The 23924-nt window shown below is 37.8% G+C and overlaps 1 protein-coding gene and 1 pseudogene across 17 annotated transcripts in view; both read right to left on the bottom strand.

The window, feature by feature from the left end:
* NRXN3 (neurexin 3) overlaps positions 1-23924 on the bottom strand; it is a 1505538-nt gene that overhangs the window by 525457 nt on the left and 956157 nt on the right. The gene's annotated exons all lie outside the window — the stretch shown is intronic.
* On the bottom strand, positions 801-2721 carry LOC105853564 (annotated as a pseudogene).

Genomic DNA, 23924 nt, shown 5'->3' on the forward strand with positions numbered 1-23924 from the left:
GAAAAAAAAAAATGAGAATCTTTCAGTAACCACTGAAGAGATGAATAACAGGTGAAATTATTAGTAAGAAGCCAATGAGAAATAAATATCAGGGCATTCCAGAATGAATTCTCTGGTAATACTCAAGAGAGCCTGATTTTGCAATGCACTGTAGAGGGAAAGTTCTTTAGACCCTGCCACATGATTGGAGGGGAGGGTGGTTTTTCTCTAGAGAAAGTATTTGCATTTGGAAAAAAAAATTATGATGTTCCATCCAGGTGAATACTATACTCATGAAATGAAATTACAAGATTACAGAAGAGGACCTAGAAATCATTTAAAAAAAAATTCTTACTCTTAGTGGCCTAATTTTGTTTTTTGTTATCTTATTATTATTTAGTTCTCTTTCATGTAGTATATACTTATACTTAAAAGCAAATTGTCTTACAATTTTTACTCCACACCTCACCTTCTGCTTTTACAATTACACAGAAGGTCTTTTGTGTGTGTTTTCAGCTACACTTCTTTTATTTCAAGGTCCAGAACAAATAGAATTTCATCAATGAGATCATATCTGATAGCTTAAGATTTAAAGATATCTTGCCTTTATAATTCCATGATATTTGACTTATATCTTGCTGATTTGTTTTCATTTTGTTGTTTGGACACTTTTAAATAGTTTTATTGAAGATACTGCAATTTTTCACTTACAACAGTGCTTGTAAGTACAGTATTACTTTACTTCCTTTCCCTGTGAACATATTCAATGTTCAAGTCTCAATAATGCCCACTTATTACTACAGCAACTCAACTTTTAACTTTCATGAACTTTGATACAAATTTGTGTCCTTCAACATTTTGGGTAGAACAATGCTAACTTCTATGCTCAGATTAGTGTAATCAACTTCCTCAATGGTGGGCCCAGAGGAGGCAACACCAAATGGAAGAGTTCCAGAACTAGGGAAGCCACCAGGCATGCCACATTAACTCAGGTACAGATCAGTAATGATAGGGTTTCTGAGTCTTCTACCTGTTTCTATTGATGTTCAAATGGTTTTATCAAGCCACCTGATGACTTCTTTATACTTGTCAAAAATCTTCTGTTGTTCTCATCATTTGTTGTGCCTTGAAGTTTCTCATCTTCAACAGTTACTTTCATATTGAAGGCATAAGATTCAAGGGAGTTTCTGGAAGACATCTCATCCTATTGCTTCTCATCTTCAGCCTCATACTTCTCAGCCTTCTAGACCATATGCTCAATGTGTTCCTTATCATCCATGATGGTGGTCTTGTTCTCTTTTCGTGTATTCTTATCCATAGCAGAAATACTAAGGATGCCATTGGCATAAAAAATAAGCTCAACCCTGAGGACCACAATAAGCAAGAAAGTGTACCTGAGTTCAAACTTGCCAAGCAGGTTGTTACCTTTGACCATGGCATGCTCACTTTCATACACCTGAATGAGTCCCCCAAACTGATTGTCAGAGTAGTTTTGAAGGTCTGTGTCTGCTTCATAAGGATGGTAGTACTGAACTTGCTGAGGACAGTTCTGACATCACCAGCAGCTTTAATGCCAATGGAAAGAGGAGTTACATCCCAGATCAGCAAGTCTTGACCACTTTCAGACATGTCTCCAGATATGATAGCTTCCTGGACAGCTGAATAAGCAATGGCATCATCAGGGCTGATGCTCTTATTCAGTTCTTTTCCACTAAAAAAATCCTGTAGCTGTTTCTGAATTTGGAAGATTTAGGTAAATCCACCCACCAGACAATATCATGGATCTGGGATTTGTCTAGCTTAACATCCCAAAGAGCTTTCTCTACTAGGTCCAAGGTGCCACAGAACAAGTAAGCAGTCAAGTCATCAAATTGAGCACAGGTAAAGGAAGCATAAAAGTCAATTCCATCATAGAGTGAGTCACCCTCAATACTAGCCTGGCTGCTGGCAGAGGGCATATGCTTAGCACTCTCACAGCAGTATGGATGTGAAGGACAGCTTTCTTGTCCTCGCTGATGTCCTTCTTATGCTTGCACTTGAATTCTGCAATATAAAGGTTAACCATTCAATTGTCAAAGTCTTTTCTACCTAAGTGGGTGTCTTCAGTTGTATATGTGACCTCAAAGATTATATCTTCAATAGTGAGGATCAAAATATCAAAAGTGCTGCCTCCTAGGTCAAAGTTCAACATGTTCCTTTCATCTCCAACCTTTTTGTCAAGCCTGTAGGCTATAGAAGCAGCAGTTGGCTTACTGATGATTCTAAGTGCATTGTGACCAGCAATAATCTCAGCATCTCCTGTGGAATGCTACTGAGTCATCAGAGCAGTGGGTGCTGTGACAACACACTAGTGACAGACTTCCTGAGGTATGCTTCTGCAATTTCCTTCATCTTTGTCAGACACAGAGATGACACCTCCTCTGGATAGAAACTTTTTTTCTCCCTTGTATTCTACTTGGACTTTGGGTTTGCCCAAATCATTCACCACCTTCAATGGCCTATGCTTCATATCAAACTGGACAACAGCATCATCAAATACATGTCCAACCAAGCACTTGGCATAGGAAATTGTTGGTGGGGCACATGGCAATGTCAGTCATTAAAGCATCACCAAACAATGGTTCAGTATCAGTCTAGCTGACATATCTTGAGGTGGTCTGATTTCCACGACCACTGGCAATTTATTTCCACTACTCCATGCTAGAAGACACCCACACAAGAATTGGTGGTGCCAAGATCCATGCCAAATACAAGTGCCTTAGAAATGGTTACTCATGTGTACAGCCAGTTCAGCTGGTGAAGAAAACATCATTCTTTAGAGTTGCCATTCTGTTCACTGAAAGCTGTTTTCAATGTTTTGTAATAGCTGTTGGAGTCATGCTCCTTGAGAGTAGGGTCAGAAAGTGACCCTACTTAGTGATGGGTCAGAAAGTGAGTCTGATGCAGAAACACCCTTAGTATATATTTGATGAGTGAATTATGGCATATATTATTTATTATAGTTTTTACAGTGCATATTATAGCTGTTCAATAAATAATTATTGATGAAGTTGAGAGAGTAACACTAGGGAGATCCCTGAAATGCTGAAAATAGCTTTTAATGTAAGAAGATGCATGGAGAAGAAAGGAAGTAAGAAGTAAAAGTGAAGAGGAGGAGAAACAGAGGTGGGAGCAAAAGAGAAAAGAAGTGACTTCAAATAGGCACAAAATACCCTACACTCTGAGAATTGTCCTTCAAGAAAGGTGACTAGGAATAAAGAAACTTCTGATGGCCAGGGAATGTTTCCCTGAGAAGAGAAGCTCTGGCTCATCTAGCCTTGCTTTCTTTAAGTCCTGTGGGACAGTGTGTAGGTGACAGCCCACACGTCTAAGAGCTATTTCTAAACTGTACTGGTTCCTAAAATGGTTAACTATACTTGTGAACTACACATTGTTATCACCAGCAGTGACTGGCAGGTAACAAGGACAGGACTGGGTGGGGAAGCACCCTTATCTCAGAATGAAACAAATGTCTCACAGAGATTTTGAACAGGACTCCAAATAACAGTAACGTATGCTGATTACAACATTCTTCCCCTAAGATGGGGGTAGCTGCTGAGGTCTAGTAGAAAAAGAGCACCTGAAAACCCCAATTATTTTTAATATTAGAAACTCAATGCGAGAAATCCCTTTATGTAATGTTTGCAACGCATATCTAGAAACACCTATATCAGAAAACCTTTGAGTGTTAGTTTAAAAATGCAAATTCCTGACCTCATTCCAAATCTACTGATTACTTTTATTGCATGGTTTCTGTAATGAAGTAATCTAGGTATATGACAATTACTTATATTTATTTATGTATTATCTACTATACATACCACTTATTTACCTAAATATGTACATATATGTAATCAAAATTCCTGGTGTTGGAAAATAAGAGATTTTCAATTACTGACATCTTTTAGACTTAAATGATTTCAAGTTCCCCTTCTTGCCTACACCACAAATCCACAGCTACAACTCTTACTCCTCAAATGCCTCAGATCCTACATGAGAGAATGTGTCAATATGTACATAGGAGTGAATAGGTGGCTAAACCATTAGATGTATAAATAAATAATGGTTAATATATTCAATATGTAACTTGTCTAAATATGTATTCACTCAATATGTCTACAGCCAGAACTGGATATATAATTCACAAGACCCTGTTAAATGAGAGTTTACAAAATGAAAATGAAACTCTTCTTGTTTTAAAAATTATGCAGAATTTCAAGATGGTGAAAGTAGAGCCTTAAGCCAAGCAAAGGTCCCTCTTACGAGGAACATGTCAGCAGCCCAGCTTGTAGACCATGTCTACATTTATAATGTTCTTCCTGTTTCTGTTATTTTCCCCATATTTGAAACATTTATTTCTGATTCCTTTGTAGTCTGACTATGCTAGCAAACTTGAATTAATCAAAATATTTTATAACTGAAACCAGATAATTTTAGCACCTTGGTTACATTCCAAGAACATTCCCATAAAGCATCACATGTAATCATCACAGTGTCCTAAGAAGGCAGGACTTATGATTGTCATTTTTATGGTTAACTAATGCTAGGTCCAGGGATCTAACACCATGAAATCAATAAGACAGAGAATAAGGATTTCAATCCATATATATATAATCTTCTATTCCTTACGCCAAATTTAAGCCCCTTGTTTTCAGACAGCAACTGATTCTTTGCCATACACTGTGCCAAAGTATAGGATCTCCTCCTATACTTTGTAACTCTTTGCTTACCCGATATCTTTTTTTTTTTTAAAGATTTATTTATTTGTACAGACAGAACTGGGGTACAGGCCAGAGGCTCAGGGGCGGTGAGAGGGTTCACCAGAGACAGAGTGGGGAACAGAACAGGCAGATCGACGAAGTACACTGCTGAGGGGAGCAGCGGGTGGGTCAGGAGAGGTCTGCCACACCATGTGGTCACCTCCGGGGCAGGCGGGAATCGAACTCATGCAGAAGTGGCTTTAGATTCTCAGTGCTGTGCTTTCACCAGCAGCACCACCAGGGAGGGCCCACTTACCCCATATCTTAACACCACAATAGATTCACAAGAATGGTGCCTGAAAGCCATTTCTCTGTGGAAGGAATGAATAAGGACGGCCTGATCTCTCCTCTGATCTCCAAGAAGGGGAAGGAACCAACCACATTTTTTCTTACTGGTGCTGCCCAGCCCCCCAACCACACTGCACACTTCCCTAAGTACCAGCCAGGAGGGGAATCTGCTTTTTTTGTCCACAACCCTTTATTCTTGTGCTTTTCCCAGATTGTGCTGAACATAGTTATCTCTCTGTTTGTTCTAGGACTCCATGTTGTGAGTCTCCCTCGTTATCTTTAATAATCAAGTTGTGACTTATAATCTCACTACCATACAGTATTCTAAGTAGAATTTGCACAGCTCCTTGTCCTTTTGTGAAACCAGTGGCTGCTTTATATCCAGTCAGCTCAGTTATTCTCCTCTCCCTTTTTCTACATTCCTCTACTGCAATGAAATGTTGAGACACAAGTTCATTTAATTAATGTTTAAAGCTTCCTCCCAAATTTAACAAAACATTACAAGTAAAAAAAAAAAAAAACAAAAACAACACCCTTGTGACACTACTGAGTATAATTAGTGTGTAGTGAATTTTTTATATATGTACATGTTTGCAAGCAGTGAATATTTTATCAGAAATAACAGAGGGAGGAGGAATCTCAGTCACGTCATTTTATGACATACAGATCTTACAGACTTTAATAAGAAACAACCTCTAGGCAAAGAGGTAAGTGTAATAGTTAAAATAGAGTTTAATGCTCATACCAATGTTAATGCAAGAAAGATATTTTTCATGTACTTTAAATTTCTAAGCTAAGAGATTGAGTGTTTGTGCAGGAAAAAAATACTAGTTGTTAACACCAGAAAATTGTGAACCATATATATATACATATTGAGACACACATTTATATACATATAAATGCACTACATAGATATTTATATATTTAATGCATTGATATAAATCAAGGAGTGTTTTTTTGTATGAGTTTGGGAGAATATGAAGGTGAGTTCAAATGTATAAATGTGGTATCTGGATTTGAAAGTAATTTGGAAAGTTGACATCTCAGGTTTATAAATATATCTCATTTTTCACAGCTTCAACCAGATTTTCTTTTCCACGTCTCAAGGCATTGTGAGAAAATATCAATAAAATGTAATTACTCTGTAGCTGGGCCATATGTACAGTAAATTTTCAGATAACCAAATTTTGTAATTGTTGGAGATATCAGAGGGAACATTATTTTAGAAGAGCTGGTATTTGGTGTCCTCAAATAGTAATTAAATATAATAATTCTCTATAGAGTTAAGAAGAATGAAAAAGCACATATTTTCTGAATAGACTACTATGAATAAACTCCAAATCATCTTAGGCTATTCTTTGTCTTAGAAAAGGCTATCCTGATTGCCAGTAAAATCTAGTGATTGGCACTAGATTTTTTTTTTTGTTTCATTTATTTATGCATACAAGAGATAGGGTTCAGGCCAGAGATTGGGGGTGGAGGGATGGTTGAGAGTATTCACAGAGACAGAGTGGGGAGCAGAACAGGCAGATCTGCTAAAACACACTGCTAAGGGGAGTAGCAGGAGGGCCAGGAGAGGTCTGCTGCACCATGTGGGTCAGCTCCCTGACTGGGGATTGAACTCGTGCTGCAGTGGATGCGGATAGCTTTTTAGTGCTGTTACTTAACCACCTGCACCACCAAGGAGGCCCTGGGACTTCAGTCTTTACTCACAGTCTTTCCCTTCCATACCTCATAATTCTGCCTTTTGATTATTTCTGGAAAGGCTTGAGGAAGTCATCTCTGTAGGAGAGTCACAGTGTGTCTTGCATCAAGTTCCATGTTTTGCTCCCAACAATTACTTTTCTCCAAATGGACATTTCATGTGAGGACAACATCATAACTCTAGGAAGGGAAACAGGTGAGTAGCTGAAGGAAGGAGGGTGTAGAAGCCATGAAATTAGTACCACCAGTGAATAGGATCTTGGACATATATGAAAAAAATATATTGGCTAGAAATCAGGATGCCTTCTTTTAAATCATTAGGACTAGTTTACTCGAAGATCCCATCATTAACTGACTGGTCATAGGAAGTAATAGTGAATGTATTCATGCAGCAAGTATCGAGAAGTTACTTGTGACCCAAATCTCACAGGCAGCCAAAGGAAATAAAAGTTCCCTAAGAGTTTTATTTATTTATATTACCCTTAGTATTTATCCTCCACAGTCACATCACTTACTGCTCAGAAATATTTTTTTTCTCCTTCTTACACAAAGTATGATATGGTATATTTCACATTGCATAAGAAATGTCCTAAAAAGTTGAATATAAATTGAGAGCCCTCATAAATCAAATACTAAAAAAATGCTGGACTGGGAGATGGGGCACTTGGAGAAATTAGCACAGCTTGGATTTTTAAAAACATGTTTATCTTTTCCAAATGATTAATGTTTTCAAAAATCACTTAAATACTATTTAATGCACTTGAGAAACTCACATTAAAAAGAACTCTGGATGAAATAAAGTACAAAATAACTTACTGATGTAAATAAGCACTCCATTATTTAGCTGAATTCCCCCTTCTTAGTTATTCATATATATATTTCTAGTGTAATTCCCAAATTATGTTCCCAGTAGCTGGATATGAATAACCATTGTATCTATGAGGATTACACATATGCATGATTATATAAATTTGATAAACCTTAGGTAAATGGAATTTAAAATGTGTATATACTATAAGAATTAGCAAAACCTTTGCTAGTACACCCATTGAATATTCAAAGGATATAACAGTATAATCTATATAAAAGGGGAGATTCCATGTCTCCTGCCCCACCTAATGAAGGGTGGGGGTGAAGGACAAGGAGAAGCCGAGGAAACCTTCAGAGAAGTTTCTTTGGGAAAAGTCTCAACAGAGGACTTGGAAGAGACTTGGAGGAGGCATATGGAGTAGGGAGACACAAAGAAGTAGCACTTGCTTCTCAGCTTTGGGCTTGTACTAGCAACTTGGAGTATCACACATGGAGTCCAGACACTTGGAAAAGACATGGAAGAAAGACCAGTGGGGATACTGGCAATGGCAGCTATTGAATTAGATTTGTACACTGATTTTACTCTTTGTCCCAGACTTTCCTGTCCCTCACCCCTGTCCTGTGTTCTCTCACCAGAAGGTGTATGACTTGTGGCAAGCTTTGGGGCCTCCATGGCTCTGCATTGAGCCAAGCCTATTTGACTGGGCATTTACCCAGAAGGGGATGGGTAACTCTGGGTGTTTTATTTGGAAACTATTATCCCCTCTTCTCTTCTCTCTCAATGCATGCAATCCTCAAGTTCTTTCACACAAAGAGTGTGCTTTGTTTTTATGCAATAGATAATAGAACCTCTTTAGAGCTGTGTAAGTTTGGGGGTCTCAGAGTAACCCCCCCACAGTCTGCATACTAACAAGAATAGGAGGGGAGAGGATTATGAAGCTCCTTTGGTTGTGGGTGTGGTGTGATAACACATATCCCTAAATTACACAGGGTGATGTAAACCAAAGTTACTTCAATTTTAAAAAATCCCTGAAGAATAAGTAAATAAAAATTGAAAACCACCCAATATGTTTTCACCATTGAATATATGCCCTGTTAGTTTTCCCCAAGAATCACACCATGGGGATGATTTTCAAGGTACTCTATTTTGGGAAACAGCAATATAAAGACATTTCTTTTAAAGGTTTATTTATGCATACAGAAGTAGGGTATGACCAGAGGTGCAGGGGTGGTGTGAGGATTCACCAGAGATAGAGTGGGGAGCAGAACAGGCAGATCAGAAGTACACTGCTGAGGGGAGCAGCAGTGATCCAGGAGAGGTCTATTGCTCCATGTGGATCACCTCTGGAGTCGGGGATCTAAATTGCACTGAAGTGGCTGCAGCTAGCTTGCAGTGCTGCATCCTAACCTGTTATGCCACCAGGGAGGGCCAATCTGAGGACATTTTTAAGTGAAACCACTAATGTAGTATAGTTTTAATGCTGGCCTAAAGGGGTGACCCCAGGGAACATGATTTAAGTATTTTTTTAGGTAACAAACTGTGAATGTCTTCTTCCTCAGAGGTATCCGTTTACAATGAGAACACTATCCTCAAGTCCCGCCCCACCCTTCCCCCCTTCCCAAATGAACTATCTCACAAATCTTTTCCTTAAAAGTTAATGTATTTACAGCCTTTCCATATGTCAGGCCTCTGAACAGCAACATGTTCAGGTACTTTTATGGTTTGAGCCAAAATTATATTAAGAAAAAACATGAAACCAAACCAATAAAAGTGAAACATCAAGATCCAGTTTGAAAGGATCTCCTAAGTATTACTGTCCATCTTTCTAGGATCTACATGGGAATTGTCCCTAGAATTCATCTGAAAAACCTTCTCAAATTTAAATTGAATGATTTTTTTTTCCCCCAAATAGGCTCTCATTAGTTTGCATGTACACACACTTCCACTTTCAAATATACAAGTTAGGCCAAACTAGCCATCTCTAGACTACTCTAACTTTTGAGACAACCAAAAACAGCCCAAGGGTTTTCTAAGGTAGAACATGACTCAGTCTCTCTGATGTCATCTGAGCTATCTGAACCATCATAAGCTCTCAGTACCAAAGGATGGATCAAAGTAGGTTTACATATGCTAATGCTGAGATGAGATGATAACTATAGGGTGAAAAGGGGCAGCAGATGAGTCTGAGCCAGGCTGGCAGATCAAGAGTTATAGAACACAGGGGCAAGAACTTTCCAGATCGCTCTCACTGCACCCTAGATACTCCTAACTCTTTTCTATCCAGCCCTTTGTACACAGTTGACTTTCCTCACGTATTGGCAGGATGAACATAGAGATTGAGCCAGGTACAAATAAACTCCATATAGAATAACGGTCTTAAAGTCAAATCTAATGAGATCTCATGGCAATAAAGATTAATAGCGTGTTATGAACACTTGGTGCTATAGGAATTCAGCGGTTAGTAAGACTGACTGGCTGACCTGTTTGTTCCCCCCCCACACCCCCAGAACAATTTAACAGAATTTAAGTGACAGGATATTCATGAGAATTAATGAGATCATTTTGGGGAAGGTACTGTGAGATCCCTGGAGGAAATGTGAGAAGATTTTAAGTAGTTTATCTTTAATGAATCACTATTTCAGTTATGTAAATAGAACTCTATCTCAACTGTGACAGAACTATGGAGAAGCATACCAAATGTTTCTCCATGTACGAGAACCCTTATACACAGGTGCATATTTCATATCAAGTGCATACTGAAGTTCTATTGGAAAGCTTTAGGATAGCAGAAGGGTGGATCCTGCTTCTGGCTTGTGTATCTACACAATGCTAATGGGGGGAAAGTTCCATCTTGACATCAGAGGTAATCATTTTATTCCCTGAAGTGTGAGATCTGATTACCTTTATCTGTACTTCACACACATGCCGTTTATTGAGGCTGTCATCCTAACTGAATGAAATTCCGACATGGTACTGTGTTTTAAAGGATTTCCTCATGTAGAAAGCATATGTCACTGAAAGTGAGTAACTTGTAAGGGAACTAAGAAAGAGATACACTCCAAGTTAATATGGACAAATTCAAAAGCCTAGAAATGCGAAGCAATTTTGTACAATTCCCAAAAAAGAAAGAAAAAAAATCTACTTGAGTTTAGGTAATTGATATCTATCTAAAAACTTATAAGAAAGGTGTCCTCTTTTTCATGCAATTTCAGAACAGATGCCTGTATAAATTAGCTCATCCAACATTCTGTGTCTTAATGATAATCTTAGAAAATTTAAAATCAGAGACAGAATTAAGAAGTGGGAGTGGACAGAGAAAATGAAAAAAAAAAAAAAAGGCAATGATTTACAAGCAATTCCAGACTCCAGGGCACAAAGGCTGATCAATTCACCTTTTAACACCATAGTGAAAAAAAAGAAGATTCTCCTGCCATGTACCTGGGCCATATTGAGTCTTTGAACTTCTGTTCTTACCTCATTGTCTATCAATGCTTTTACTGTTTCTTCACTTTCCAATTATTTCCCTTCATATATTCACTCTTTTTTGAAACTAACAAAAAAGTAGCTATTTTTTTATGCTAACATTTATACAAAATCCACATAAACTACACTTTAAATGTGGTTCTCTGTTCAAATCAAGGTATGCTTCTAAAACATGCTAAACTGCCTCCAGTAAGTGACAATGTTGAGTAGATATTCTACTCTTCAGTAAATTAGCAGAGAATTCAGAACTTATTGACTATTTAATCACTGGCTGTGCTGATGTTGACTCAGATGAGTTGCACTGGGTTTCGAAGACAGACACATGCATAGAGAAATAAATTAGCATTGTCATTCTCCATCCTGCTGTAGATGACACAGTGTGACACTTTTACACCAAAGTTACCTATTAAATGGGGCTGGGTAGGGTAAAAGAGACTACTTGGTCTTTGCCTCCTACCAGTAAGACAGTAACAAGCACCCATATTGGCTTTGACAGAAACCTATGATAACAAATGCTATCTCTGCCCTTTACATTTTGAAAACTAATCATATTAGGAGAAAGAATGACCACTGACCTATTAAAATCTCTACAGTTACATTAAAGAGCTGTCTTTAGCTTCAGGATAAAATTTTACTAGATAAGAATTGGGAAAGCAAAGTCACAGTCAAGACAGTTCAATGGCATGATCCAGGGACTCAAATGAGTGTGTCTTTCTTTTGAACATCCTGCTTGGAAACAGACACTCAAATTTGTGAGCTTGAGGGATGAGAAAGGTCTCTGATATTAACCAAGAATCATAATGACATTTAGGAATTTTGAAAATGCAAAGCAGTTGCTCCAAATTAACATATAATGATTCATAATAATTTATAAAGCACTTTCAAAAATCTTCTGTATACTAAGTAAAGGATAAAAGGCAGAGTGACTATTGTTCTCTCTTTTTCTGCATGAATAAAATGAAGCTCAGAAATTCTGAACAATAGGTCACATTGCTAGCAAAACCCAACCTTTGGCTATTTGAGGACCCAAAATTCTGGTTCAAAAGTAAGAGTACTCTCTAGACTTTAGTACTTGCCTGCTCCTGTTAGGGACAAATGGACAGCAGAGGAGAAAACTGCAGAGTTACATGCTACATGAAATAGATTGGTCATAGTAATAATTCACCAAATAAACTCTCCCTGATACATACATATCATTTCTCCTTACACGTTTCCCTCATGCATTGAATTTTCAAGAAAATGGGCTTCTGGCTTGCAAACAAGACAGAGATGTCCTCACCAACGTTGGGCTTCAACTTGGGGTCCTTGCTCAATGTGACTAACTTACAAGGGTAGAAGGCAGATTCATGTCAGACTTTTTCCTGTAGGGAACATGGCATTTCCTTCAACTATCTCACTGATCTTCATTCAGAGAAGCTGAGGTGTTGTGCTAGAATTCTTGGCATGGCAACATCTGAGACTTCAAAAAGACAGGCAGGAGTCCTAGGTATCAACCCCAATGTACAAAAACCACTCATTCAAAAGGAAACCAGCACCTCCGGTTCAGAGAGGTATGATTTAGAATGCTAAAATATGGCAACAAATGTACCCAAAATGGATGACTGCATCAAGAAGAAGGAGTATGTAGACACAGTGGAATATTACTCAGCAATCAAGAAAGACAGGTGCCTGCCATCTGAAGCAAAATGGGTGGCACTGGAAGGGATAATGCCAAGTGAAATAACTCAGAAAGACAAATACCAAACACTGTCAATAATATGTGGACTACAGAGAAGCCAAACAAAGAATCAGAGAAAGATAAAAATGAGCCCATGAAAGCCGACTAAAGAACTGAAGCATCCAGAGGAGACAGGAGAGAACAAAGAGGAAGGAAGCACAATGGTCTGTGGATGATTTCGTGGTGGTTACCCTACAGTGGCGATAACTGATAGAGGAATTCTAATGTTACCTCAATTAAAAGAGTAATTAAAAAATTAAAAATTAAGAGATAGACATGGTGCACTGGGTCACTTAGGGTCCAAGGAAGGCAGAACACATCTGAGAACACATCTGGGATTTGGTTAGACAAGGTGGCAGTGGCTACATCGTTTCTCTCTCACCCCAGCTTCATTTTTTAAAGCTTTTACCCAAGAAACCTGCCCTAAATCCATCCCCCGTCCCCCATTGTATGTATGTGTGTGTCTGTGTTGCATGGGGGAGTATTTCCAAATCATTCTGTGGTTTACCCTGACCCCCCCCCCTTCCCAGCCTCTGCAGATGTCAATTTGCGATGCTGGTGCTAAATCAAACTACAAAAGGAGTCAGATTGCTTCATTTTGTTACTCTGAGCCTCATTATGGCTTACCTCTGGGCATATAATCAGCCTTTTATTCACCAAACAGATCGTTCTCTAATAAGGTGTTCATTTAAAGCATTTTCCCCTCAGGTCCTTCTCCCTAAGAGCTTCTGGAAGTGCTGATAGAGAGAGTATGTAAGCGGAATATTCAGTCATTGCAAACAATTCTCCCCTCCCCTCTAGATCTGTAGTTGTTCCTAAGACTGTGGCTGCACTGGACCTACACAGCACAGGCTTGTGACTGGCAGTGCAAAAGAGGGGAGAGACAGAGACACACTAGGACAAGACAGACAGCTGGCGAATTAGATCCAAGTGGGCTGCTGCCCACTGGGAGAATAGTCCTGATTTTCCGGAGTCATCCATCTTCCTGACACATCCCCTTCCAGGGAGTTAGTTTTCTCCTACATACTTTTTGCTCCTGACAAACAGGAGGGATCTATCTTTACTCTTCGAAATACTGACAAGTTGAAAGAGTCACCCCTAACTTGCCTACAGCACTTTCCTTCTCTGCCAGCAATGCTATTTATCTACTATTCAATTTATTGATAATTATCAGAGACCTCAAGGAGTGCGATGATTAAATAAAGTGACCGGCTGGAATGGATGTCACTTCATATTGAAGTTTCCTTGAACCACACTCCTCTCGACCCATTTAAATCAAACAAATGGGAATTAATACACTGAGCATGAAAACCTGGGAGGCACCACCAATTAAGTGTCAAGTTCTATTCTAATTAAACAGATTTTAAAGGCGTCTTATAAAAGGTGCTTAATGAAGATTAGAAAACAGACCATCTTCACTAACCTCTTAATGAAAAAGAACAAATATTCAATATTTCAAATGTTTCTTCAAGAAACTAATATCAATGGAAGGAAGGGGGAGAAACCCCTGCATATGGCAATTAGATTAACCTGGGCACTAGTCTCGACCAGTTTGCTACCTAGTGGTAGCACTGTACCATCACAGAGACTTGATTAGCTAATCTATAAGAAGGTTTAATAGGGGACCTCTTTGCTCCAATCTAGGGCTAACAAAACATCTGGAATCTCATTTCTAAAATGGTCTGCATAGAGTGTAATATTCATACCACATTTGCTTGCTTCTAAAAAAGTTAAAAGGTGAACTTTCGCAAATGAGAAATCCAGACAGAAATACAGTATTTTACATTTCAAATGTTTATTTTCTGATAGGGGGAGCTTTCAAAGCTTCTCAGACTCAAAATCTAATTGTAAATCTTTCTTTGGAGACTTCAGGCAGGCACCAGGTGCAAATCAGTCAACTATAGCTAATTTAGTTTGCTAATGAGCCCAGGGCACAAATGTCCTCTTCATGTGCGCTGTGCGCTCTCTCTCGCTTTCTCTCTCTCTCTCTCTCTCTCTCTTTTCCTGTGTGTGTGTGCGTGTGTGTGTGTGTGTGTGTGTGTGTAGAGAAAGGACCTAAATGAGGTTGGATGTCCTTTTATTTTAACTATTTTCATCAACAGATTGGCATTAGAACATCATTTTGTTGCTTAGCCACGTCTAAATTTAGTAGGATTTTCAAAATATTTAACTGAGTTCAAGATGATTATTTTTATAACTTATCTTTAAGGTTTTAAGCAACCAATTATTTAATTCTAAAAAAAAAAAAAAAGGCTTCCAAATGTTCATTGCTACCCTTCCCACTTCCAAGAATTCAAGTGCTTTATCAGTGACACTTACACAATTAAGACCCTAAAGGGATCTATTATGCCATTAACACTTCTGGGAAGACTTCTCCAGAACTGCATACGGCCTAACAGTTCACAAATATCAGTTCCATTAAGTAGAATCTCACCTAATGCATAAAATAATTTGAAAAATGAAAATGCTGGTACAGGCAATGCTCTCTAAATCTGCCGGTTTTTTCCCCCTCAAATATGCAGTTTCTTCTTCCTTTAAGGTGAGTATCTTAAATGTCCATGAGAAGCACAAGTCACCATTTGTCCCTTGATCTCTAAATGTAGGTCCATGTGTACTTCTAGGCTCCTCATGGAAGTTTCAGGTAACTCCTGGTGGTCCTTGACTTCTTGCGTATATTTAAAAGGGAAATGTTGCAAAAATTTCTTTGAGGGGAGTTAATTCATTCGTACAAAATTATGCTTGATCACCTGCTACGTACTCAACATTGCCCTAGGCTCTAGAAACAATCAGTGATTCAAAGGTTCTCTATTGCTAGTGGTTCAGCATCAACTTAAACCCCTCACATATGGAAACACAATTTTTTCTTAAAATTTTATTAACAAGAAATATGGTTCAGGAATATTTTCATTAAAAGTATTTAATTTCCCATAAAGATAAATAATTCCATCCCCTTTAAACAGCCAAAAAATTTCTAAAGGTAAGACAGTGGCAGTTTTTTGAAAGAAAAGGCAAAGTAAATATAAACAGGACAGAGGAATAATAAAACAGAAACTTAGAAATATCCAACAGAAAACAGTCTTCAACAATCTAACCAAGATCTTTGAAACCTTCATATATGGGTAAAAAAATCCATAATATAGATTCAGCACAGTAATGAACAATATCTCTGACTCCAAGGTACAGTTCAAATAAACTCCTTCCGTATTTGTTTTCTGCCTTTCCTTCTCTGTAGGAATTGGAATGCAAGTTTCTTAGCTCTAACTTTTGACAAATTCAGTAATACTTTCTCATTTCTTTTATTTCATTGGAATTATTGTGGAAGAAGAAATCAGTACAAGTCAGTTTTCTATATCAGATAAAATCAGAAAATTTCAGGTAATATGCTCTCTGATTTACACTACTAAGGTTATTACTTAATCTTATTTTACAATTAAGAGAAGAAAAGCCACAGACTTAAAGAAGATAGCTGAAAAGGATATATCTGATAAAGAACTTGTGTGAAAAACATGCAAAGAACTCTTACAACCCAACAACAGAAAAATGAACAAACAGATGGACAAATGGTCAAGTCTTGAGAAGCCAACACACCAAAGAAAAGAACAGAGGGCATATAAGTAGTAAAAGATGCTGAACATAATATATCATTAGAGTGTTGCATGAAATAATGAGCTACTCTAAACATCTATTTGAGAGCTTCTTTGGAGGTTCTAGCATGGGAGCATACTCATATACCCTCGAACGAAGCCCAGTGGGTCTCTATGCGGGGAAGGCCATCCTCTTTGACTGAGCACATGGGGATGCACATGGAGTGGTGAGGGAGGAAGGGTACACCTGCCTAGCCAGCCAGATCAGCCAAATCAATACTGGTGATCAATGGGGTGACAGATGTCACAGCCAGATTGCCCTCACATCCTAATCATCTATTTGAATGGTCAAAATTCAGAACATAATGACCATCAGATGTTGGTGAGCTCGTGGAGCCTGAGGAGTGCTTGCTTATTGCTAGTGAGAATCAAAATCAGAACAGCCACTTTGGAAGAGTTTGACAATTTCCTAAAATTTAAATATACATTTATTGTACAACTTAATAACTGCACTCTTTAGTACAAGCCCCAGTAAATTGAAACTTTTAATCATACACTAATTATACAACCCAACAACTGGACTCTTTAATATTTGCCCAAATAGATTGAAACTTAAATCCACACATAAATCTGAACAGACATTTTCAGAAAAACTTCACTCACGATTGCCCAAACTTGTAAACAACTAAGATGTCCTTCAATAGGTGAAGGATATACTATGGTATACTAAGGTGATAGAATATTATTCGGTGCTGAAAAATATGAGCCCTTTAATCATGAAAAGATTCTGGAATGTATATTATTTCCTGAAAAAAAAGCCAATCTGAAAACACAAGTATATGACGTTCCGGAAAGAGGCAAGATGATGAAAATAATAAAAATATCAGTGATGTTATGGGAAGGAATAGGTGGATGAATTGGCCAATAGTTGGATGAATAGGTTATAACTGATTTTCAGGGCAGTGAAAATACTCTGTGTGATACTGTCATAGTACACACATGCCATTATTTGTCCAAACTCAGAGAATGCACAAAACCAAGGATGAATCCTAACAGAAATCATGGACCTTTGGTGTGATGCAGTCTTAATGTGGGTTTGTCTTTTATAACAATGTACCATTCTGTTGGAGATGCTGACAGTGGAGGATTAGTACTTATGTGAGAGCAGAGAATATATGGAAACTGTAAGCTTTCTGTTCAATGTTGCTGTCAACCTAATACTGTTTTAAAAATTCAAGTCTATTTAAAGGTAAAAGAGAAAATTAAAATTAAAACATGATGGATAAAATATTTTCTCAAACTAAGACACTTCTCTTTTTAAAGTCCCCCAAATGCCAAGGATGATTTCACTGGTGTGGCAGCACCCTTGAAACTGGGAAGAAAATATATCTTAATCTCAGTTTTCAGGTATGAAACTCATAATTAAAGATGGCAAGCAGTTTTCCTGAGAAAATGAAAGACATGTTTAAGTTGAAATCTACATTTTGAAGCAGACATATTGCCTGAGTTATAAATTAGCTTCTGTTTGCATGACTCATAACATAGCCTCTTACAAATATCCTGATAAGGCTGAAAACAGTGAGGATTTACATTGGTTTTATATCTATGCTGCTTAGATTTAATGTTTTGAAAGGTAGTATTTATCCTGCTTGTTCATACCTGTTCCCATTTTGATAAGAAAATCATTCTGCCTGTATATGATCATGACAGAAATTTGGACTGAGGAGGTTTATAATATAACATCATTACAGAACTGCAGCATTCAATGATTAATCTGCATGAGGGTGCAAAAATATAATTACTTTACTGTCAGAAGAAGACACAGGAATAACCACCCCTTAAAAGTTTCAACTCTTCCTTTAAACCCAAATCACTAAAGTAACCTCCCTCTACAGAGACCATAAGCTGACCCAGCCCTCTTCAGGGGGAAAAGTCTTTAAAGATAGTAAATACAATATGAAAAGATACCTTCTGCTTTTCCTGATCATTCTTTCCACAAAAGCAATGCTAATGACAGAAAATAGCATGTCTTGAGGTTTTATTAATATTGGTAATAACAAAGATAATTGCTAGCATGTACTGAGTGTTCATAGCGTATACCTAAATGTTTTACTTACATTTATGTGCAGTTTTAGTAGAGCTTCTATTTTAGGCCAGTTTTAGGTTCACAATAAAATTGAATGTCCTTTATTTCATTTCTACCAGCACCATCTTAAAAGAAGGCACCATCCAATCTTACAGGGTCAATTACAACAACTTCAGTGGGTTCCCTGTTCCTTCTTAACTTCTCCAATAATAAAAATAGGTAATTTCCTCTCCACTTAATGTGCTCTAAATGCTTCACATCAACTTAACAATGAATCCAAACTCCTCTCCCTGCCTTACACCAACACCTTACATCACATCGTTCAGTCTTTCTCTTTTATCCTCCTCATGGCTGATTACATTCAGATTCTTTGCCATTTTGGATTCCCCAGCAAGCCAACTCAATTTGTACCATGGGCTTTCTCATTCACAATTCCTGACTTAGATGTGCTTCTCTGTTACTCATAGAATTGCTGTTAATGACTTGGATTTTGAGTTTTCCCTGTTCACACAACCTTAAGAGTCTCCCAGTCATACACTTTTACTTCACCCTGTCTTATCACAGAGTCTACCAGAAACTTAATTTCTATTCTTTTTATCTTTCTTCTTTTGTCTCTTCCAGAAGATAATAAAAACTGTGCTCATCATCCTCTACTCTGCAGAAAATAATCTGGGACCAGCCCTATAAAGTTTGGCTGAATGAATGAAATTTAAATCCTACAGCCATTTTGTGAAATAGATATTCTTTTTTCCCCCATTTATGGAGACACAGTAATGCAGGAAGATTGTTGAAGGATAATCAGTCATTTAAGGTTAGCTGAGCTAGTTTGTAATGCCAGGGCTATCAGAGTATGGGTGAACATTAGATTATACTGACCATTCAAGAAAGTGAGCAAAAATGTGGGAGAGTTTACATTTTTTTGGTTGCAGATAACAGAATATCTCAATATCTTGTGGGGGGAGAGAGGAGAGAAAGACCTTAACATATAAGTAGTCAAAAATAGGAAAACTATGTGAATGGTATTTAAAATCAATCATTGATAACCTCAAGAAAACAAGTTCTTTGTAGCTTTATGTTTTGGATATTGGATATTCATGCAGTTATGAATACTCTTGTGTCCGCTGTGGACTTATCTGTAGATAAGTGAAGAGACAATGAGTGTCTACTTACCTATAGATTAGTGCACCATTGGTAAGAATTCAGGAAGACAAGTGCACAAATAAAGATTTGATTTTCTACTAGGCACTTTAAAAATGGTCTAGAACAATAGTTCTCAAGAGTTAATGTACATTTGTGTGATCTCAGGAGCCTTGAAATTCTGATGTCTGGTTCATACCTCAGGCCAATCAAATCAGTGTTTCGAGTGGAGTCTGAGCAGCAGTGTTCTGTTTTATTTGTTTGTTTTCTTTTGTGATTTAATTCTGTAGATGATTTCTTTGAGGAATAAATGTTGGGAGTCATGGAACTTTGTGTCTTCTACCCTGTCCTAAGTATTTCCACTTCTCATTTATTCTCTCATTTCTCATCCTGCTTGATTCTGCTTGACTGTTCCCTGTTGTTTTTACTTTTCATTCTCTGGTGTTTTTTAACAATAATATTTGTTAATAATGATTATTGTTCAATGAGCTGTATAAATGAAGAAGCTAATGTTGACTGGTTTCCACACATCATCTTGGAGTTCTCATAGAAAGAAGGCAGCATTTCAAATATAGAGCACTTTCATCTTATATTGGCATTATGAAGCCATTAAAGCACTTCTTAACTATATATTATCAAGAGACAATTGCCTCAATTTTTTTTTAAACAAAGACCAAACAACATCTGTGGGAAATTACATTCAGAGTTAGCTATGAAATATTTCCCACCCAACTTGATTTTTTACAACGTGACTTGCCTTTTCCTCACCAAGAAATGGACTCTAATTTACTCATCCCTTAATCCAGACTAATCTGAGTGATCCCCTTGTAACCAATAATATGTGCATATCTAGGTGAGGTCAGAATAGGTAATGCCATCCACACCTCCTATCCCTGCAGAAACATCCTGGCAATTCCAGGTCCTAGCCAGGTGAGTCATGCCCAATTGTTCACACCCTACCAGTCCCGAGCCCAGGTGTCAGGGGTCATAGACTAGTCATTTCTATTGTGTTCTTTTCAAATTCCCACCCCACAGAATTGTCATACTTGTTTTTATAACATTACCTTCTCAAGCTTACCACTCTTCTCCCTGTAGGGATCCACTTCTACTATTACTAAGCATTTTTTTCAAGATTTATTTTTATTTATTTATGCGTACAAGAGCTGGGGTATAGACCAGAGGGGATGGGCTGGGTGGTAAATTGAATTCACCAGAGACAGAGTGGGGAGCAGAACAGGTGGATCTACTGAGGCACACTGCTGATGGGAACAGCAGAGGAGACAGAAATCTGCTGCACCATGTGGGTCACCTCCTTGACCAGTGATCAAACTCATGCTGCAATGCCTGGTGATACTTAACAATGTGGTGACTTTAACATCTGTGCCCTAGGGAGGCCCAATTACTAAGGATTTTTCAATTTATTTAATCATCTAATAAATATTATTTGAGTGAGGTATTGTATCTATGTTATCAAAAATATGACAAAATCTTTTCCTTAAATAGTGCTGGTATGGACCAGGGATATCATAGAAATCTGTACCTTTAGGAAAGCTAGAGATATAATAACTACACAATGGAACTTCTGAAAAGAAGGATTTTAATCTAGGGTAGCATTGAAAGCAATTCTTTTCAGCATAAGCGATGAACACCCATCTCAATATTTTCCATAGTGCCAGCCTCAGGAAGGAGTGAAACCTCATCCACAGAGAAAAATAGAGCCTCTCCTTAACTTATTGGAATGTCCATTCACAATGTATCCTTAGAACTCTTTCCATTGCTAGCCTATTTCTCCTGGAGGCAGGAAAAAAAAATTGTAAAAGGGGAAATAAAGAAGTGGGGTATCAGTGAAAAGTTGGATGTCCATGAGAAGTTACAAGAATGAGAAAACTTACCAAAAACAAATTAAGAGCTCACAGCTGAAAATGTCACCCACTAGCCCCAGCTAGAGCCTCTTTTGTCTTCCCATAAAATTACTAACAAAGATAAAGAAAATTATAGTCACACGACACCATGGAAACAAAGACAGAGAGCCTGTTACCAGAACTGAAAAGAAATTGCATTCAGATGGATCTAGATCAGGATTAAGGAAAAAACCAAGCATGCTTTGACTTGTGGCGTGTTTCCCGGATCCCGCTTTCTGGAACAAAGACCGCCTCAGAATAGCCGGAAGACAATTTGAGCACACTCCACATTTGGCATCTAATCCTAGACTGAGTGCTTTCCCCTCCAGAAAATGGGGCAGCTTCCTTTCATGCCAGTGATGCCTACACAGTGACTACAGATCTCTTCTCAAGCCACTTCTCTCCACCTGTGCTATGAGGCAGGAACTCTCAAAAACACAACAAGGCAATGAAGTAATTTATTATTATTATTATTATTATTATTATTATTATTTAAATATTTATTTATTTATGCATATTCTAACTGAGGTATAGGCCAGAGGATTCAGGGGGTGAGAGGATTCACCAGGAACAGAGTGGAGAGCAGAGCAGACAGATCCACTGAAACACACTGCTGAGGAGACAGCAAGCAGGTCAGGAGAGGTCTTCTATGCCATGTGGATCAGCTGCCTGGCCAGGGATCGAAATGGCTGCTGTAGTGGCTGTGTATAGCTTCATAGTGCTGTGCTTTAACCCCATGCACCACCAGAGAGGCCCTGAATTCAACTGTTACTAATCAGAAAGTTTTTTTTTTTTAAAGATTTAACTGAGATTGTCACAAAGAATGGATATTACTCCTGAGCCCAGCCAACAATATGTGAAGTTAGAACTCTAGTGTTTTGACAATAAAGCTATTTCACTCAGTATGCTTATGGTTTATAAAGTCAATTGGTTTTAAAGGAAGACATTTCTATGATTGAATTCTTAAAAGCACGTAACATTATTTTTTCCCCCAAGAATGGCAATGACTTTTTGCTACAGCCAGTGAGAGAAGAGCTAGGGTAGGAATGAGGATGTTTGTTGACACTACCATGGTAGATATCTTCATTTAGATGCTTCTTTTTGTTTTTCATTGATTCTTAAAGTCATCTGTGGTATGGAATATTAAGAAAGTTACATATGGGTAATTACATTGCATTTTTACTTGTTTGACTCCAGAGATTGCATGAAAATGATGAATAGAAATTGTTAATATACAAAGAAAAACACCATAAAATATACACAAACAAAAATCTAGAATATGTTTATTTTATATATAATTTCTTGAAGTTTAATGAACTAAGTCCACACACTGATGACTGCACACCAGGTATCCACATATCTAGCTAGAGAAGCAAGTGCCTCTAGCCCTTACTTATTTTTCAACTGTTTTGAAACATGCATGTTTTAATGAGGGAAGGAGAGGCAGTGAGAAAGAAAAGTATTCACTAAGATAAGGCTCTTATAAAGCCTCTGTAGACCCACAAATCTGGGAGTTACTATAAAAACACTCTTGCAATGAATGTTTTGTTTTTACTTGAACTAGCAAGTCAATTCATTCAAGTATCCAAGTTTGTAAACTAAATTATAAAGCTGAAATGAAATAAACTAGTTCAATACTCTCCAAAGTGTATGCAGTAGAAGACAGTCCCTAAATTCTTCCTACAAAAGCATTCCAAAGTCAAATTAGTTTGAAAAATGTTGCATAATATATGTCCCATTCAAAATATGGATGAGCTATTTTTAATGCTCTGAAAGAGCCTACAGTTAAATAATCTACTTAATTTGGCTTCACTTAGCATTTCCCACACTATTTAAACACAAAACTGTGTGCTTCTGAGGAGACACTGGTAGACAGGTAAACTGTCCATATCCATATAGTGAGCAATAACAGGACTCATTTCTAACAACAGGTACAAAGAATAACAATTAATAGACCTAGTCTAATCCCCTACAAGGACTTCACAGGAGCAAATGGGAATAAGGAGAAAGAGGCATTGGATGGGAGTCTCTTAGATCCTTCTCTTCTTAGTTTTCTTAACACCATCATCCATCTTCCCTGTCCCTTTTCCCTCAGGCACGTTAATGGATTAACCTAAGAACACGGAGTATCAGAGGCCAAAACTCTGGACCTGAGAATACGTTGTAGCTTCATATATACAGAAGAATTAATCATTTCACAGCCCTTCTCCAATGAAGCCCAGAAAGAAGAATCACAGACATGGGGATTTGCCCTTTAGATGGTTGTTATCCATAGCAGGTGGCAGAAATTCCAACAGTAAAAGCTGCACTTTGACAACTAAAAGCTGCAGTACAAAAACAGTGATGCTCACAGGGGCTCATCTGTTTTCCTGGATGCTGAAATGCAAGATTAACATCCAAATAGTCAGGTACAAATTACTGTGCCTGTTCCCTCT

This window comes from Condylura cristata, unplaced genomic scaffold (genome assembly GCF_000260355.1).
Source record: "Condylura cristata isolate star-nosed mole 26May11 unplaced genomic scaffold, ConCri1.0 scaffold00013, whole genome shotgun sequence".
Lineage (NCBI taxonomy): Eukaryota > Metazoa > Chordata > Mammalia > Eulipotyphla > Talpidae > Condylura > Condylura cristata.